The sequence below is a fragment of the Saccopteryx leptura genome, chromosome 2, assembly GCF_036850995.1.
Source record: "Saccopteryx leptura isolate mSacLep1 chromosome 2, mSacLep1_pri_phased_curated, whole genome shotgun sequence".
NCBI classification, from domain to species: Eukaryota; Metazoa; Chordata; class Mammalia; order Chiroptera; family Emballonuridae; genus Saccopteryx; species Saccopteryx leptura.
The window spans coordinates 241,105,820-241,126,037 of NC_089504.1; the positions used below are offsets into that span (position 1 = coordinate 241,105,820).

At 47.4% G+C, this 20,218-nt stretch overlaps 1 pseudogene; it reads right to left on the reverse strand.

The window, feature by feature from the left end:
- LOC136391885 (TAR DNA-binding protein 43 pseudogene) overlaps positions 1 to 20,218 on the reverse strand; it is a 91,229-nt pseudogene that overhangs the window by 14,085 nt on the left and 56,926 nt on the right.

The window sequence follows — 20,218 nt, forward strand, 5'->3', positions numbered from 1 at the left end:
GCTGGGGGCTGGCTGCAGATCCAGGGGAGAGCTGCTGTTGCAACTCGAGTCCACACCCCTCTGGAACAGCATTTCCTCTCCCTGGGGTACCTGCAGTGGGCTCTGCAGTCTTTCTTTCTTAAGGCCTTCAACTGATCAGGAGAGGCCCACCCCATCATGGAGTGTAATCTGCTTTACTCAAAGACTTCTGATTAAAATGTTAATCTCAGCTAAAAAAAAGATACCTTCACAGTGACCTCTGGACTGGGGTTTGATTGTTTCTTGGTCTTTTGACTAAGATCAAGTGTGGACTGATATTTGACTATCTCCTTGGGTACCACGGCCTAGCCAAGTTGACACATAAAAGTAACCATCACAGGCCCATTACAGTACCCCAGACAAGACATGTCCCCAGTCTAGTCCAGTGTGACTTCATGTTAACTCAATTATATGTGCAAAGACCCTGTTCCCAAAGAAGATCACTCTCTCAGGTACCAGGGATTAGAGTTTCCAGGCATCCCCAAACTACGGCCCGCGGGCCGCATGAGGCCCCCTGAGGCCATTTATCTGGCCCCCCACCGCACTTCCGGAAGGGGCACCTCTTTTATTGGTGGTCAGTGAGAGGAGCATTGTATGTGGCGGCCCTCCAATGGTCTGAGGGACAGTGAACTGGCCCTCTGTGTAAAAAGTTTGCGGACCCCTGGTACCCTTAGGGGGCATAAAATTCAACCCACAGCAGAGCCTACCACATCTATATGTTATAAATATTTGGTGGATGAATGACTGCATGGAGAAATAAGTGGAAAAGTGGATGGTCTGGGAGTGCCTGCATCTCTTAGACACATCAGATCCTTGCTGGTATGTGAATTGTTCCATGGAGAATGGAGAGTAGGAAAAAGAAGTTTATCAGAAAGTTTAGATGAACACACACTCACACACACACACACACACACACACACACACACACACACACAAACACTCAGTCCCCGTGCACAGCGTGACTCAAGGAGGACTGGTGGCCCTGGGTGGGACCTTGGGCAGCCATTGCACCCCCCACCTGTCCCCCAGGGCCACGCTGCGGTGGGGCCCAGGCACCATTTTATTAGTTGTGATCTACTGTGGTTAATTCCCTTAATCTAGACTTGCTTGCCTATAAAGCCCAGACCTCAGGTATTGGATTTCCCTGATCAAAGGGCAGCATGTGGGGGGCACTGCCCAGGAGGGCTTGGCGGGGCTCGTAAACACTGCTGGCCCAGGACGCAACACGCACCCTCCCCAGGATGGGCCGATCAATGGCTGGACAACCCCGTGTGAAATATGACTGCTGCTTAAACACTGCTTCTGGGATTTACGGCTAGGTATTAATCTGCCCTGCTTAATGCACTGACCTCTGCTCTCAGGCAATTCAGGGAATGGCGCTGGTGGGGCCAGAAGCTAATTCCTTGGATTAAAGCAAAAAGCGCCCCCAGCATTTGGAAGTGTCAGGGACAATGTACGCGCCAGCAGAATGTCTTCAGCTCTCCTCATCACAGCAACTGGCAGTGGTTGGGGCTTCTTAGCAAGCTACGCAGGAGAAGAGAGGGAAGTACCTTTTACTAAATGCAATCAGTTTCTCTGTCTGGTTCAGGCCTGCCTTTGCTCAACCCCCCTCTCTTCCTAGCCTTGAGGACTTTGCACCTCTGTTTCTTCCCTCTGGACTGCTCTTCATTTCATGCCTCCTCAGGTCTTGCCTTGAATCTCACCTCTCCCAGGGAGCCTTCCTGGCCTTCAAGTCTCTCTCGTTTATGTCCGTTGTCATGACCTTAAGGTAGTCTCACAATTGTCTGTGATTTTTCTAGCCTTGCTCTTCTGCCAAACTGTAAGTTGCTTGAGGGTGGACCACGAATTGCTGCTCAAATCTGCAATGTGCAGAGCCAAGCTTATAGTAGATGTTCAACAAATATTTAATACATGAATTAATCAAAAGAAGCCCAGCAACAGCCCAAAGTGCAGTTGACAGTTTTTTGTGATGATGTGATTCCATTTGGCATATTACGTCTTTTGACTGTGCACATCCTCTCTCTGTGCTTCAGTTTCCTCTTTAGTAAGACAGGAATAGGAAGAGTACTAAGTACCGTATTTCCCCATGTATAAGATGCATCTTTTTTCGAAAAATTTGGAGTCTAAAAACTGGCTGCATCTTATACAATGGTTGTAGTTTTTTTACTTGCATTTCCCACTTTTTCGTGCTTGTTTTTGAGCTCATTGTTGAAGACAGTGATTCATCATCAGACACAGATGAGGACAAGCTAATGGATGGGAGTTTTGACAGTGATGAGTTATATGAATTTTATGATGAATAAAACTTGAGTTCAATAACTTTATGTAATACATTTTCCCCCAAATTTCGGGCCCCAAAATTAAGGTGTGTCTTATACATGGGAGCGTTTTTTTGTTTTTGTTTTTGTTTTTGTATTTTTCTGAAGCTGGAAACCGGGTGACAGTCAGACAGACTCCCGCATGCGCCTGACCGGGATCCACCCGGCACGCCCACCAGGGGGCGATGCTCTGCCCACCAGGGGGTGATGCTCTGCCCATCAGGGCGTCACTCTGTTGCAACCAGAGCCACTCTAGCGCCTGAGGCAGAGGCCATGGAGCCATCCCCAGTGCCCGGGCCATCTTTGCTCCAATGGAGCCTCGGCTGCGGGAGGGGAAGAGAGAGACAGAGAGGAAGGAGAGGGGGAGGGGTGGAGAAGCAGATGGGCGCTTCTCCTGTGTGCCCTGGCCGGGAATTGAACCCGAGATTTCTGCATGCTAGGCCGATGCTCTACCACTGAGCCAACTGGCCAGGGCGGGAGCATCTTATACCTGGGGAAATATGGTATGTAGCATTGTCATTAGTTCATTCATTCAACAAACGTTTATTTATCGAGTACTTACAATGTGCAGGTGCTGATCTAGGCACTGGGGCCCTAGCAATGAACAAAACAGACATTCCGGTGGTAGGAGACAGATAATCAAGGATCTGGGGTTACTGGCTAAGGAGATTGAAATAACAGAAGTGTTCAGATAAGGGTGGAATTTCAGATAGGGTGGCCAGGGAAGACCTCATTGACAAGATGGCTCATGAGTAAAGACTAGGAAGTGAGGGAGAGAGACATGTGGCTATCTGGGGGAGAGAGCACTCCAGGCAGAGGAAGCAATCAGTGCAAAGGCCCTAGGGCAGGAAGTTGCCTGGTATGTCTGAAGAAATAGCAAGGGGTAAATAAGGGGGAATAAAGACAGAGAGGTAACGGAAGTTAGTACATATGACTTCTTCTTTTTTTTTTCTGTATTTTTCTGAAGCCGGAAACGGGGAGAGACAGTCAGACTCCCGCATGCGCCCGACCGGGATCCACCCGGCACGCGCACCAGGGGCGATGCTCTGCCCACCAGGGGGTGATGCTCTGCCCCTCCGGGGTGTCGCTCTGTTGCGACCAGAGCCACTCTAGCGCCTGGGCAGAGACCGAGAAGCCATCCCCAGCGCCCGGGCCATCTTTGCTCCAATGGAGCCTCGGCTGCGGGAGGAGAAGAGAGAGACAGAGAGGAAGGAGAGGGGGAGGGGTGGAGAAGCAGATGGGCGCTTCTCCTGTGTGCCCTGGCCGGGAATCAAACCCGGGACTTCTACACGCCAGGCCAACGCTCTACCACTGAGCCAACCGGCCAGGGCCACATATGACTTCTTAGCACAGTGCATAACACTGTGGTCCATTCACAGCAGGGAGTTTCAGGCAACTATTAAAAGGAATGAGGTGGATTTGAACAGACTGATAGAAATAGGTTTCCAGTGCATAGATCGCCAAGACGTTTTAAAATTATTATGTATTTAAAATATCATGTTTTATGGTATTTTAAGAATTAAGTAAAATTAGAGCATGTGTTCTGTGTTCTATGCATGCTATATAAAAGCCCAAGAGAAAAATCTGGAGGAATATATGCTAACATATTAATGGTGTCCATATTTGGAGAGGAAGCGGGGTGGGAGTGGTGAAGGAAGCGCTTCTATGTACTGCCTCAGCTTTGCACAACCAGGTATGGGGATATCATTAGAGTGATATATTTATTCTTGAAAGTTTCAGTAACCCTTTACGGGCATGACTGGCAGGAGAGGGAGAGAGGCTCACACTTGCTTTCCAACCTCACCTTCTCAGGTAGATCAGAAGGGGACCGACCTTCCCACCTTGGAGTTTCGCCAGAGAGTGCCTTCCACGGGGAGGTTCACAGTGTTGGGTGGTAGCAGTTTCCTGCTGTTTCTTCACTGCTGAGGGGTTGAAGGGAAGCCATTCTTGCCTAGAAATCTGGGGCTTCAGTTCTTGTCCCACCTGGGCTATTCACTCACCACATGACTACATGCCATTTCAAGTCTTTTCAGAAACAATCCAAGTTGTTTTTTGCACATGCACTGTTAGTGCATGCATCTCTATGTATGTTTAACTATATATATGAATAATGGTTTTCATTTATCATGTACTGTCTGAGTTCTTATTCCTCTAATAGCAGAGGCTGTGAGGGCTTGGGTGTTCAGGTAGTTTATGTGGCAGGAATCCCAGGTGGCGGGAGTGAGCTGGGACACAGGCAAAGTCAGTCTACCGTTGTGCTTGTGAGTGGATGGTCACTGTGGACACTAGGCTTGATTTTTTTGTCTCCTGGAATTTTCTGTCCAGAAGCTGGGAGGCTGGGACATTTCTCCATCGGTATCTGCCTCCAACTGCATGCTGCCTCTTGGGTCATCCCTGCCCCGGCGCTTCTGAGCTACCATGCATGCATGGAGGCAAGCTCTCCAGAAGGTAGCCACGGCCCTGGGGCACCATGCAGAAAGCTGCAGGAGTGAGTCCCCAGCAGGCTGCTGCTCTTGGAGTTCCAGAGCGTGATATAGGAAGGTGAGTGCAAATCCACGTGTTGCTATATATTCTTGACTCCCCACTGGGTCGGCTCGTACACCCTCCAAGCTTGTGCACCCCATTTTGGAGATCTGCTCTGTAGAGCACTGTTCCCTTTTTTGTTGTTCTAGAGTCGATGTGTTGGTTCAGCAGAAGTCTCTTTTTTGTTTGTTTCTCTTTTGGAGGCTCATGTGTTTTTAAAAAAAAATCTGTTGAAAAATAACAGAGATGCCACTGTATGCCTTAGAATAGTCCAAATCCAGGGCCCCGATGACATCGAGTGCCGGGAAGGACGTGGAGCCGCGGGCACGCTCGTTCACCGCGGCTGGGCGTGCATGATGGCGCGGTCACTTTGGGAGGCAGCTAAGAGGCTTCTGACAAACTAAACTCACTCTTACCATGCCGTTCACAATTGCTCCTTGGTATTTTCCCAAAAGGAGTTGAACTTTGAGGTCTGCAGAAAAACCTGCCTACAGATATTTATTAGTAGCTCTATTCATAATCGCTAAAAATTGGAAGTGACTAAGGTGTCCTTCGGTAGGCGAATGGATGGATGGACTGTGGCACATCCAGACAGTGGACTATTTATTATGCAGCACTAAAAAGAAATGGGCTGCCAAGCCATGGAATGACATGCAGGAAAGTAAGCGTGTAGTAAGTGAAGGAAGCCCACCGGAAGAAGGCTACATGTTGTATGTTTCCAAAGAGATGACGTTCTGGAAAAGGCAACACTGCGGAGACAGGAGGAAGACCAGTGGTTGTCAGACGCTGGGCGAGGGGGGATGAACGGGCCAGCACAGCAGATTGTTAGGGCAGGGAAACTATTCTGAAACTACTCTGAATGGTACTATAGTGATGGCTACATGTCATTAGGCTTTTGTCCAAACCTATAGACTGTAAACACCAAGAGTGCACCCTCAGATAAACTATGGACTTTGTGTGATAGTAATGTGTCAGTGACGGTTCATTGATGGCAACAACTGTCCCACTCTGGCTGGTTGTGTGTGTGTGTGTGTAGGGGGGGGGGGTGCTGAGCGGGCTGGTGGGTGGGGATAGAGGTGGCCCATTCAGGCGGGGCATGTCTGCCGTAGTCTTGACCGCTTGGTGGTGTGTCCCTCACATATTTGAAGCCCTCAGATGCCTGCTTCATCAGTTTGTGTTCCCTACTTGGTGTTGAGCCCCGAGGAGAGCACAGACACAGGGAGGGCACAGAGCGCCCAGGGCAGTGCGGGCAGAGTGGGCAAAACCTCCTTGCCTCCCGCCCCGGGCGGAGAGGGGCACTTGGGCTGGGAGCTGGACCGGGTAGGTGGGGCTCCGCAAGACAGACTCTGCCCGCTCTGGTTATAAAAGGTGAAGGAGCGGCTGGCTGATTATGAACAGATGGGTGCTTCCCAGGTAGAGGGAAGGGCTTGCTGGAGAGAGAAACCTCTCAGCCTCAGACGACAGTGACGCGGGGAGCTTGCACTAAGACAAGCTGGCAGGTCAAGTAGCAGCACCAGCCACGTGTGGCGACTGGGCCCCTGATGTGTGGGTGGTTCAAAATGAGACGTACCATAAGTGTAACGTGCACCAGATGCCAAAGACTTACAGGTGGCACAATATATAAAGTATCTAGTGATTTTCAGGTGTGCTGAGTATGAAAATGGCATCACTCCTCCATGCGGAAGATACATTAGGACAGAAAGCTCTTCCCGGAGCCAGGGTTACATGGGTGGCGGCAAGCAAGGAATATTGTGAGAGACCTGCACCCTGTAGGTCAGGGGTCCCCAAACTGTGGCCCGTGGGCTGCATGCAGCCCCCTGAGGCCATTTTTCCGGCCGCTGCCGCACTTCCTGAAGGGGCACCTCTTTCATTGGTGGTCAGTGGCACATTGACCATCTCATTAGCCAAAAGCAGGCCCATAGTTCCCATTGAAATACTGGTCAGTTTGTTGATTTAAATTTACTTGTTCTTTATTTTAAATATTGTATTCCCATTTTGTTTTTTTTACTTTAAAATAAGATATGTGCAGTGTGCATAGGGATTTGTTCATAGTTTTTTTTATAGTCTAGCCCTCCAACGGTCTGAGGGACAGTGAACTGGCCCCCTGTGTAAAAAGTTTGGGGACCCCTGCTGTAGGTGCCCAAAACCTGGTTGTTAATCAAACTAAAGAACAACCCACCCCATGGGTTTTAAAAAATTTAACTTTAGTATATATGGAGTATGTAGTATGTGCCTAGCACTTTTTTTTTAAAGATTTTATTTATTCATTTTAGAGAGAAGAGAGAGGGGAAAGAGTGAGAGAGAGAAATAGAGAGAGAGAGAGAGAATGGGGAGGAGCAGGAAGCATCAACTCTCATATGTGCCTTGACCGGGCAAGTCCAGGGTTTCAAAACAGTGACCTCAGCATTCTAGGTCAACGTTTTATCCACTGCGCCACCACAGGTCAGGCCTGGGCACTTTATATTTGACCATCTCATTTAATTCCCCCAATATTCCTAGGAGATGGGAATGACCTCCGTTTTACAGGTGAGGTACAGAGACATCAAGTAAGTTACTTAAGGGCACACAGCTGGTAAGGGGCAAAGAGAGGATTTGAACCCAGATCTGTCCAACTTCCCTATACATCCCTGCTGATGCCAGTGTGGGTCCTGGGAGGAACTGAGTCAAGAGGTATTGGAAGTCATTGTTTATTATTTTGGACTTTATATGGTTTTTAAAGAGGCCAGTGGTATAATCTGGACCTGTTTTGATACACTATTATAAAAGTAATTTAGGAACTGTGGGTTCCCATTCTGGGTTTTTGGTGGTGGTGGGTGATGCCCCCAGAGGGAAGTTCTCTGTCTCAGGTTATGAAAACTGGGGGAACAGATTCCTCACTCCTTTCCTGGGGCCATGCATGGTCTTGTGGCTTTTACATGGCAATGATGCTGGTCTGTACCAAGGTCACTAGTTTGGGTACTTATTTCATTATTTTCCTGCAGGTGCAAGCGTGGTTAAGGTTCCAGAAGAGAGAACCTAGACCCCAAACAGTCTGGATTCCCTGGGGACAGCTTGGACTCAACTGTCTTCTGATCTCATGTGAGGCCCAGATAGAGTGATGGAAAGTTCTTGGTCTTTCAAGCCACCAGGACTGGGCCGAAATACTCGCTCTGCCACTTGCCAGCTTGGTTGGTATACAGTGAATGAGCTGATACCTCTGACCCTCAGGTCTCTCATCTGAAATTTGAGTTATTGGTCATTTTGACTTAACTATATTATGGAGAGGTCATCTTTATCATATTTTCTAATTCTAAGATACCCATAATACATTATTTATTCAAAAAGTGTTTGAGTGTCAATTATGGCCCAGGTGTTATGTAGGGGTAGAGGACACAGCAGGGATAAGGTAGACAAACCTCTCATATCCGGGGGTGGGCCTTTCATTTTGGGGAGCCAGATGGAAAACACGTGATGAATATTACAACATCAATTAGAGTAGAATGTGGGACTTTATATAAATGGGATCGCCCTAGAAGACATTTGCGATGACATGGCATTTGAGCAGAGATATGTAGGAGGTGAAGAAGTAGGATATGCACACATTGGAACTTGGATGTTTCAGGCAGAGGGATCTGCAGTGCAAAGGTCCTGGGGTGGGCCATGCTGGGTGTATTCAAAGGACAGCCAGGAGACCCACATGGCTGGTGCAGAGTGATTGACAGAAAGAGGGAGAGAAGATGAAGTCAGAGAGGTTAGGTTGAGGGAGCCTGATCATGTCATAGACCATAGTAAGGACTTTAGATTCTACTCTGAGCGAGACAGGAGCTGGTGGAGGGTTTTGCATGGAGGAGGCACTGGATCTGACTTACAGTTTATGAGGTCGGCTTTGGTGGCCGTGCTGAGTGGGGCTGTAGTAGGCAAAGGTGGAGGCAGGTGGGCCCAGGCGGTTATTGCAATAAGAATACACCTCTGGTTATTAGCAATGCTTTAGGGAAATAAAAAAAATCCACTGTATCAACTATATGCCTCAGTTATAATATGTATTTGGACTTGGGGATTTTTTTTTTCACTCCAGAATTGAGGAGATAGGGCACTTAAAGTTTTTAACTGAAAAGGTTTGTACTGGGAACTCAATGTTTGTTCCCTTTATTTTCAACTTTGGTCTCCTTTGGAGTCAGTGAACGTGTTTCTGTAGCATCTTTGGAGCTGAATTATGTAATAATGTATTATGTATACATATTTACAAGGACTGACTCAGTTGATGAATGAACTCATTTATTGTACTCAGTCACTGATGACACTCTCTGCCTGGGGAGCCATACCCAGGACTTCACTCATGGTTTCCATGTAATTCTCATGACAGTCTTAATAGATGTTTTACAAAACAAAGAATCGAGGCTCGGAGAGGTCAAGGTTAGCTTGGCTACGGTTACATATGTGAAAAGTAGAAGAATGAGGATGCAAATACGGGTCTTCATCTATAAAATGTTACTGTTAAAAAAAAATGAAATTCCTGGTGCTGGCTGGTTGGCTCAGTGGTAGAGCGTTGGCCCAGCGTGTGGATGTCCTGGGTATGATTCCCAACCAGGGCACACAGGAGAAGCGCCCATCTGCTTCTGCACCCTTCCCTCTCTCCTTTCTCTCTATCTCTTTCTTCCACTCCTGCAGCCAAGGCTCCATTGGAGCAAAGTTGGCCTGGGCTCTGAGGATGGTTCAATGGCCTCTGCCTCAGGTGCTAGAATGGCTATGGTTGCAACGGAGCAATGCCCCAGATGGGCAGAGCATCGCCCCCTGGTGGGCATGCCTGGTGGATCCTGGTGGGGCGCATGTGAGAGTCTGCCTCTTTGCCTCCCTGCTTTACACTTCAGAAAAATACAAAGAAAGAAAGAAAAAAAGAAAAAAAGGGGGGGGAGAGAGAGAGAGAGAGAAAGAAGGAAAGAAATTCCTGACAACTGCTTCTTTTTCTTTTATCCCTTGTCACCTCCAAGGAGAAGGTAGACACCAGATTGGAGTTAATGAAAGCTCTTACTAACGTCTCCTCTTCCAGTGACCCCTCGTGGGTTTGTGCACATATGAAATTGAACCCTCATTTCACTCTGGGGTGATGGGTTTTGGGGGTCCTTTCTGTTAGGAAGACAAAGGCCCTCGCAGAGATGGCCCCACTGGAGGGATATGTGATGGAACTGGCCATCCAGCCACTCATGGGAAGGACCTTCATGCAGAGGCCAGGGCCCAAGAGACCGAAGCCTCTGTCCACAGGGGCTTTGAAATCGGAGCTTTCATATCATATTCACACATCTGAAATAAATCAGGGAGTGAAGGACAGCCAGCGGGTAATGGTTCAGAGGGGACCTGGTGAGAATGGGTGTCTTGGGGACAGATGAGACTAGACCTATGGTGACTTCCCTGTAGCGTCCTAATGGCCAGGCCATCTTGCAGGGGGAGGGCAGAGTAGGCAGGTCTTCTGCCGTCGGCCAGTTGGAATGCCAGGAACATAATATGGACACCTCATGTCCCTTCTGCTGGCTGCTTTGTGACTTGGCCTGCCATCCCCCTGGCTTATCCTGGGTCATGTTCTCCAAAGATAAGCAGTGAAGGGGCATGTCAGAGACAGGATTTATGGCCGAGAAGCTCAACTTCCCTGGCCTGGCTGCCCTGACCCTACCCGGGGCTGCCAGGACTGACCTGGGGAAAAACAATTTTTATGAGAGAATTTTCAGGAAGCAGGGCCAAGGGCTGGTTTACACCTGAGAATTGTGCGATCTTTAGAGCTGGAAAGGGCTTGGACGTCAACCTGTGGAGTGTTGAGCAGAGTGCTCTAAGAGTGTAGGATCAGACAGCCTAGGCTTCAGAACTTGGCTCTTGGAACCTTGGTGTTCTCATCTGTACAATGGGGGTAACAAGAATATCCACCACGGAGGGTTTATACAAAGCTTAAGTGAGATGTAGTGTATGTTGATGTGAATTCTGCATGATAACTGGACAGAATAAGTGCCCAATAAAAGGATATTTCACAGTGGGGGGAGATGAGATGTCCACTGGGGATCTAATGTACTTGCGATACGATTGCAGGGAGGAGGGGCCACACAGAATATTTCAGCAGAAGGCTGTCTGCTTTGCTTCATAGATTTAAGTTCATATACCCCCCCCCCCCTCCCCGTTTAACCAGTGGTCCACCAGATAATTCATTTTCTTTTGTGGTTCCAAAGCTTGTTTGTTAAGCACCTTTCCAAAATGGCTGAGTGCCTTGTCTGGTGGCTACCTTTGGCTCTTCTTTTACGAGGATAGTTCTGGAGGTGAGCGCATTCATCATGCTGAATCGTGGGGTCATTGCCTCGCCAGGTAGGAAGAATTACGCTAGGAATAGGGACAATTTTTATGTAGCAATAGTAAAGGCTCTCCCTGCACAGCACCCTCTAATACACCGGTTATGACACCAATGGCTTCACTTGTGTTGTTCATATCATTCTCATAACAGATCTAGTGATCTCAAATAAAAGTAGGTTTGTCCACAGCGTCTCCTCCTTTTGGTTTCCATGTCCTTGCCAACACTTGCTGTTTGTTGATTTATTGAGGATAGCCATTTGACAGGTGTCAGGCAGTATCTCGTTGTGGTTTTGATTTGCATTTTCCTGATGATTAGTGATGTTGAGCACTTTTTTAATGGACCTGTTGGCCATCTGGATGTCTTTGGAGAGATGTCTATAGAGGTTTTATTTCCCTATTTTATTTTTTAAATCAGGTTATTTGTTTCTCTGTTATTGAGTTGTATAAATTTCTTATATATTTTGGATATTAACCCTTTATCAGATCTATGAGTTGTAAATACTTTCTCCCATTCCACATTTCAGTTATGCTAGATGAACACGTTCTGGTTCACGGATAAGTGCATGGACAGCCTGATGATTATAGTGAACAATAACACTGTTCTGTACACTTGAAATTTGCTAACAGAACAGATCTGAAGTTCTTACCACACGCAAGGAAATGATAACCATGTGAGGCGATGGGTATGTTAATTAGCTTGATTGCGGTGATTGTCTCACCATGTTTATGTATATCAAAACCTCAAGTGGTACACAAATGTATACAATTTCCACTTGTCAATTATGCATCAATAAAGCTGGGGGGTAAGAAATTAGTCAAAATATGAAAGGGGTATTTGTGCCAGCCCTGCTTTCCTGGCTGGGTTAGCTAGATAGCTACAAAAATTTTCATTGAACAGTTCTGGGCAGTGGGGCGGGAGGTGTGGGCAGGAGAATAGAGTGGCTGCATTCTATGCTGATGGATGCCCCACACGCGTGGCCCTGACCCCAGATGGAGATGGAGGCAAGGTCACAGCTGAAGGAAAGGGAATGTTGCTGGGACACACGGAATTTAGATGCACACAATTGAAATTGTCCATGAATTTTATTCACTCCTTCACACAGGCGACAGGCATTTATTGAGCACCTACTACATGTCAGGCAGGGTTCTTAGTTCTGGGATTCCACAGTAAACCAAGTATCTGCATTTTCACTCAGCCAAAAACAGTCCTCTCCCATTTGCATCTTTGCACATTCTTTTGTGGTTTCCGTTATCTTCAGTCTGTCATCTTCCAAAAATATTAAATGGAAAATGACAGAAATAATTTATATTGTATATTAATTTTTTTTTAAATTTTAGTTTTCAATTACAGTTGACATTCAGTGTTATTTCGCATCAGTTTCACGTGGGTATACAGCATGGTGAACAGACGATAAATTGCAGGCGTGAGGAGGGTGATGAAGTCTCGCGTTATTTTGCTTGCTCCGCCTTGTCCGTGACTCCTCCCATTTCCCCTGAATCTCGACTCCGTAGTGTCTTTCTTGGTCATCAGACCGGTTGTCCAGGTGTGGCAGCGCTTATGGTCAAGTCACCGTTATTTTCCTGAATAATGACCCAAAAGGGCTGGATTCGTGATGCTGGCCATTCGGCCTTGTGGAGGAGAAGCTGCCAAGTCCTTCCTTTAAGTGACGAGGGAACGTGCTCGGCTCAGGGAGAGAAGCAAGAAATCGTGCGCCCGGGTCTGCGAAATTGTGAAGGAGGAGGAGAAATTCATCAGGGTTGCTGTCGCGCCTCGAACTGCAAAAGTGCCACGGGGCGTGCCAAGGGCCTCGTCAGGATGGAAAAGGCATTCGATTTGTGAGTGAAAGAATATCATCCTCATGGCTCGCAGAGCCTGTTGATGTGTCACCAGAAGGCCAGTAAGAGCCCAGCACTGGGTCACGATGCCTGCCTGCATCGTCCATCTTGGTTCTCCTCGTCACGGAGCCGTAATCGCCACCAGAAGAAGGGTAAGTGCTGTACAATGAGGTACTCTGATAGGGAGACCCCTTGTTCACTGTAACTTTTTCAATCTAGAGCCTGGTCACCTCAAATGGATCATGACTCCCTCAAAACCCAGGGCGTCTTCAAAGCTTCCTCATTTGGGCCCTGGCCGGTTGGCTCACTGGTAGAGCCTCGGCCTGGAGTGCAGGAGTCCCAGGTTCGATTCCCGGCCAGGGCACACAGGAGAGGCGCCCATCTGCTTCTCCACCCCTCCCCCTCTCCTTCCTCTCTGTCTCTCTCTTCCCCTCCCGCAGCCAAGGCTCCATTGGAGCAAAGATGGCCCGGGCACTGAGGATGGCTCCATGGTCTCTGCCTCAGGCGCTAGAGTGGCTCTGGTCGCAGCAGAGCGACGCCCCAGATGGGCAGAGCATCGCCCCCTGGTGGGCGTGCCGGGTGGATCCCGGTCGGGCGCATGCGGGAGTCTGTCTGACTGCCTCCCGTTTCCAACTTCAGAAAAATACAAAAAAAAAAAAAAAAAAAAAGAGCTTACTCATTTGTGTGGTTTTCTCCTCTTAGGTGCTAATAACTACTCTCTCCCCTACCTCTTGAGAAGTGGAGTGGTGATGGCCCCCAGCTGTCGCCAGCCCTGGGGTACTGCAGTGTTTAGTCTTTGTTCTCCTTGTCAGTAACACCCCCCCCCCCCCCCCATTAAACACTCCTCAGGAAACCAGGTGGCCTATGCCATCTCTTCTCTTCCAGGACCCTGATTGATAATCATGAGAAATCCTACAAGCATAGGAAAGGTGCTCAAATGATCATGGAGGACCAGAAGGCAGATAGATCATGGGTCCCCTGCAAAACACAATGTTAGAACTACTCCATCTATCTCCATATATGCTGCAGGATCAGCCCCTAAAGCAGGGGTCGGGAACCTTTTTGGCTGAGAGAGCCATGAATGCCACATATTTTAAAACGTAATTCCGTGAGAGCCATACAATATGTTTAACACTAAATACAAGTAAATATGTGCATTTTATGTAAGACCAACACTTTTAAAGTACAATAAGTCTCTGAATTCTTTTTAATAACGTTGTTATGCTGTTGCTAACCAATGATGAATAAAGTACTTCTTACCATTAATGTGACTTCTGGTGCTGCATGGTTTTGCTGATGGCTTTGTAGTCTGGTTGATAACGTGGTGTGGTTAAGCTTCATGCAGGTGTTGAGACTTCCATCCGTTAAACGTGATCATAGGTTGATCTTAACGTTCTTTAGATGTGAGAAAGGCTGCTCACATGCATATGCAGAGCCAAACATTGTCAGTACAGCAGTACTCACACGCTGCAGTGTGTGGTATGTGATGGGAAGCGCGTTCCAATTTTTGACAATCAGCTGGTCTGTGGGTTGAAGTTTTTTCATTTCTCCCCACTTGTGTTTGCTCGCCAACTCTGCTTGTTGTCATGCAAGTCTTTCCAAATCTTCATTCAGTGACTTGAACTTATTCACCCACATGTCTGAGACCTTCAGGTCAGCAGCTTGTAGCTCAAAATCTCTGACGGAGACACCGGATATGTAACTCAGGTTGGCGCTGTCCACTGCACACTCGCGTGAATGGGTGATGAACTTAAAAAGACGAGTGCGCTCACGAAATTTTCCAAAGCTCGCTTTGAATGACTGCAGGAGATTAGATGTGAAGCCCGCTAGCTGCTGGAGATCAAGATGTTGAGCAGGGTCACTTGCTGTGCATGCATCTTTAAACTCTCCCAGTTTTTCAAAGTGTAGTAAACGACCTGTTTCAATGTCTACAAGGAAGAGTTCCAGCTTGTTTTCAATTGCAAACACTGCTTGTTGAAGGGATAAGACTGTATTTCCAACGCCTTGCATTTTCACATTGAGCTGGTTCAGATGTTCAGTCATGTCCACGAGATAGTAGAACTTCAGGAGCCACTCAGTGTTAGCTAACTCAGGATGCTCGACATTTTTCATTTCAAGAAAAGTCCAGATTTCGCTCAGACAAGCTGCGAAATGGCTGAGTACCTTCCCTCTTGACAACTGACACACATTGCTGTGCAGAAGCAGACCAGGATAATTATTCCCAACTTCATCCAGCAGTGTTTTAAACTGGCGATCATTTAAAGCTCAGGCAACAATAAAGTTGACCACCCGAATGACCAGCGACATCACCTCACCAAGCTGCTCGCCGCGCATCTGAGCACAAAGCGCCTCCTGATGTAGGATGCAGTGAAAACTTAGGATGGGTCTCTTTTCATGTTCATGAAGAAGCGCTAGGAATCTTCTGTTTTTCCCCACCGTGCTCGTAGCACCATCAGTACACACTGAAATAAGTTTATACATCGGTAGATTTTTTTCTTTAGCGAACTCAGTGAAAGACTTGAATAGATCCTCCCCTCTTGTTGTCTCTTTCATAGGCAAAACAGCAAGACTTTCCCCACATAGTGTGTCACCAAAGGCATACCTTGCAATCACGCTGAACTGGGATAAATCAGTGGTCCCCAACCCCCAGGCCACAGACCGGTACCAGTCCATGGGCCATTTGGTACCAGTCCGCAGAGAAAGAATAAATAACTTACATTATTTCTGTTTCATTTATATTTAAGTCTGAACGATGTTTTATTTTAAAAAAATGACCAGATTCTCTCTGTTACATCTAAGACTCACTCTTGACGCTTGTCTCGGTCACGTGATACATTTAGCCATCCCACCCTAAAGGCCGGTCCGTGAAAATATTTTCTGACATAAAACCGGTTCGTGGCCCAAAAAAGGTTGGGGACCACTGGGATAAATGGCTTACGTCTGTTGACTCATCCAAAGCGAGAGAAAAGAATGGTGCTGCATTTATATCCTTCACTTGTGTTGCCTCAATTTGATTTGCCATCATGATGGTACGATCATGAACAGTTCTTGCTGACAGAGGCATGTCTTTTATTCGTTTATCTTGTCTTTATCCGAAAAGTCGTCAAAAAGTTCATTGGCAACATCAAGCATCAATGTTTTGGCATACTCCCCATCTGTGAATGGCTTTCCGTTTCTCACAATTGCTAAAGCACCAGCAACGCTAGCCGAATTCCAGTCACCTTGTTGGGTCCAAACATGGAATTACTGCTGACTAGCTTGTACTCTGCACAGTAGCTCTTGACATGCTTTCTTCCTGCTGTCCCCCGCTGGATATTTCGATGCAAATGTAGTATGGCGTGTGTCGAAGTGCCGCTTTATATTTGACCATTTCATTGATGCAATTTTATCATTGCATATTAGACACACTGCAGAACCTGCTCTCTCCACAAAGGCGAATTCTCTGTCCATTTCTGCTGAAAAGTACGATACTCCTCATCGTTTTTTCTTTTAGCCATCTTCTTTGTCAAAAGGATTTCTGCAATTAGCTAGCTGACTACTTGATTAAAAGGAGGGAAGTTTACTTCCTGACCTCACAATGACCTGTGTACTATACGCATTATCCAATAAAAATTTGGTGTTGTCCTGGAGGACAGCTATGATTGGCTCCAGCCACCCACAACCATGAATATGAGCGGTAGAAAATGAATGGATTGTAATACATGAGAATGTTTTATATTTTTGTAATTTTTTTTTTATTAAAGATTTGTTTGTGAGCCAGATGCAGCCATCAAAAGAGCCACATCTGGCTCGTGAGCCATAGGTTCCTGACCCCTGCCCTAAAGGATCCCTGACAAAGAGGCAGATGAGATATTCCTTTCCAGCATTCTGTTTAGGGCATGGGTATATATTGTAGATGTCTTTTTTTTCAGATCTTAGAGTCTTTTTTAGTATCTATCATCCCCCTGCCCTGAACAGCTCATAAAAAAGACAGAAAAAAATATTGATGAGAAAGATGGGAAGGAGAATGTGACATTGGTCAAACAGGGTCTTCAGAGTCGAGAATCAATAAAAAGTCGACTGATTCTCAAACTGTGATGCACATGTAACCCTAACTCAGTTCCTCTCGGGAAAAGAGGGTCAACACTTAGACTCTGTTCTGACTTCTTCGAGGAATATGGTGCCATGATGTTAAATCAGGCTCGGGCATCAGAGCAAAGTTGGAAACCCAGCCTCTCGCTTCCTGGCTGTGCGACCTTAGGCAAGTGACTCAACATTTCTGAGCCTCAGTGTTTTCAAGCAAATATATATGACATGAATATGAACATGTCTTCTTGTGAGTCTTCCGCGACCTGGTGGAGACGGAGTGCTCAGCACAGCGCCTGGTGCGCAGACAGCCACTGAGAACATGTCCGCTGGGACTGCCATTATTGCCTTCCTGCCTCGCACACCTCTGTCTGAGTCATCGTCATTTCTTTTCTCCTTCGAGTGGGAGTGAGGTGGTGATTCATGCTCCCACCCCACGGGCAGCTGGCCCGTGTCCCTGGTACTCTGTGTCCCTGTGCTCTGAGCCCATCCTGAGAGACTGTGCGGCTCTTTCTCCGCTTGTTTGTTCTTTTCCTGTTTGCTTGGAGTTGATGTCATTAGTTTAATGCAGGCTCCCAGACATCGGGGTCTGCGTCTCTGTGACTTGCTTTGTATTTATACTACAAGGATGCTTAATAGTGTTTGGTGATGACGGTGTATTACAAATGACAGCTGAGGCAAGAATGCTCTCCCACTGGCCCGGATCAGCCAAGGGAAGGTTTAGACGATCATTCTGACCACAAACAGATGTGCATCATAAAGGCTACGTAGGAGGGATGGAGAGATAGTTAGGAGAGGTGTCTGTCTTGTTTGTTTATCTGCATTATTGGGGCTTTTGGAGGTCAAGGACCATGTGTGATCCCTGTCCCAAAGTCCAGTGCTCAGCACAGTGTCTGGCCCATAATTGGTGATAAATCTATGTTTGTCTCATTCTTTGTTAATCTGAGAATTATTTTTGAACAATGCTTGGCTCTGCACTAGACGTTGAGGATACAACAGTGAACAAAATAGGCAGTCTCTGGGGGAGGGGAGGGCAACAGTTTTGTGATTAAGCAAATTCACAACGGCAGGTCCTGGAGTAGAGGTGTGATAGGACCACAGAGAACAACTGGCAGCTCTAGCCGGGGGAGTTTCACAACACAGGTATTTGAGTTGGAGTCCATCAGGTGGAGGATGGTGACATGGGTGTTCCAAGACAGGGAACAAGATGTGCAAACTTGTAGAGGTAAGAAAGCACCCTGTGTTTAGGGACCAGCAAATGGCTTGTTATGGCTACAGCTCAAAGGGTAAGTGAGGGAATGAACCAGGAAAGATCATTCAAAGGCGATGCGGAACTATGGAAGGATTTCCATGGAATATCGTAGTCATATTTGTGTTTTCTAAAGACTACCGCAAAGGTAGAATGGAGGGTGTTAAACAGGCCCCTCTCTGATCTCTTTGGTGGATGTGATAGATACTCTCAGAGACCTTTAGTATACCTTTAGCAGTGATGTGCTAGCAAACTGGCTCTCTGATTTGAAAAAGAAAATGACTGTGATTTGTAGCTTTTGTCAATTCCCATGGTGCACATGCTGCCACGGTGGTTAATAGCAGGCTTGTAAAGTGATGGGCACCCTCTTGGTGAACATGGTAGAAGATATCAGAGCCGCAGAAAACTGTATGGTGTCCCTCACAGAGCTTTTGTAAAGCAGATGGTTCCACAGGGAAAACGTGGGAAGGAGCTCTGGAAACTGTGAAAAGGTAACCCAGATGCGAGCTGGGGAGTGTGGTGGGTATCCCAGCTTTCACTCCAGTCTTTTCCCACTGACATTTCCCTGCAGGGGTTTATGTCACTTTGTCACGTGGTTTGGGTCGATCTCTCCAAGGTGCAACTGCTATAAGCAACAGGTAAATCCCTTACCCAGACTGTAGTCATTGGCTCAGGGATGAGTAATTTAACCAACCAGAGCCCTTAATATGCAAGAAGCTGCCTGTTTAGGTTTCTGGCATAGACAGGCTTTCTTTCCCTCCTTTCCACCACAGGAGACCCTCTCTTGTCCTGAGAATGGGGGAAGAGTCACGTGGTGACCATGTTGCTAAGAGAAGGGAGGCTCCCGGAGCAACAGAGGGGCTCGTGTAGAAGTCCAGGGGTGAACTAATCCTGCCCAAAGCTAATGCTTTCCATGGTGGAACAGAGAGATGGAGAGCAGCTGGGTGCTTGTTTAAACGGCTGGGTCCTTCTTTTAGCCTGCCTGACCTGACATGGTCATGTGGACCAAGAAACCTCCCTTTTCAGTTAAGCCAATTTGAGTTGGGGTTCTATATCACTGGCATTCACTGCCACCATCACGGCCTGCTTCATTGATGAACTCTGCGTGCATGGCTGGCTTAGAAGGCGGATCAGATGGCTGTGGCCTCAAGGAGGTCTCGTTCTGTGTGGTTCACACCATTGTTGGGCAGATGGGGCCATGAGTCCACCCAGTGGGATTCCAGAAGGCATTGATTGGGTTCAAGTTTCATTATTATTTATACAAAAGGTGTTTGCATCCACCATGTTGGACTCTGTTCCAGAGGTTGGCGATAGGGCAGGGAGCAAAGGTCGGCCCTCGTCAAGTGTGTGTGCTACCCCACTTGTTTGTGCATTTGAACTTCAGGCGACCATCTGAGGTGAGCAAGGGCAGTCCGATCACCTTCTTCTGCAGAAGAGGAAAGGGAGACTTAGAGATGTCAAGTGACCTATTCGAGGTCCCCTGCTTGCCTGGGTTATAGCAGGGTTGAGAATCCAGATCTTGTGACATCTTTTGTGGTGTCCACTCTACGGTGGCCGGCCACTGCTATCGTATACCTGCAGGCACATGCCAAATCCTCTTGCCCTTCCTTTTCTGAGCACATTGTTTGTTCTGGGTCTTTCCTGCTTGCCCTTCTAGCTCCACTCTTCACCTTTCTCTGCCCAGGGAGCTGACCTGCATGGATGGAATAATGGGGTCCCGTGCTGTCTGTCTTCTGGTTGGATTTGACCAGTGGTGTTCCGGGAGGAGATGAGAGGGAGGAAGGAGAGGAAGGTTTCTGGCTTATTTTTCTCCCTTCCTTCTGGGTTGTATTTCTCTGCCTCTGTCCTTAGACTCAAGGTCACTGTTGCTAGCCAGGAAGCTCTTGCTATCCAACTCTCTTCC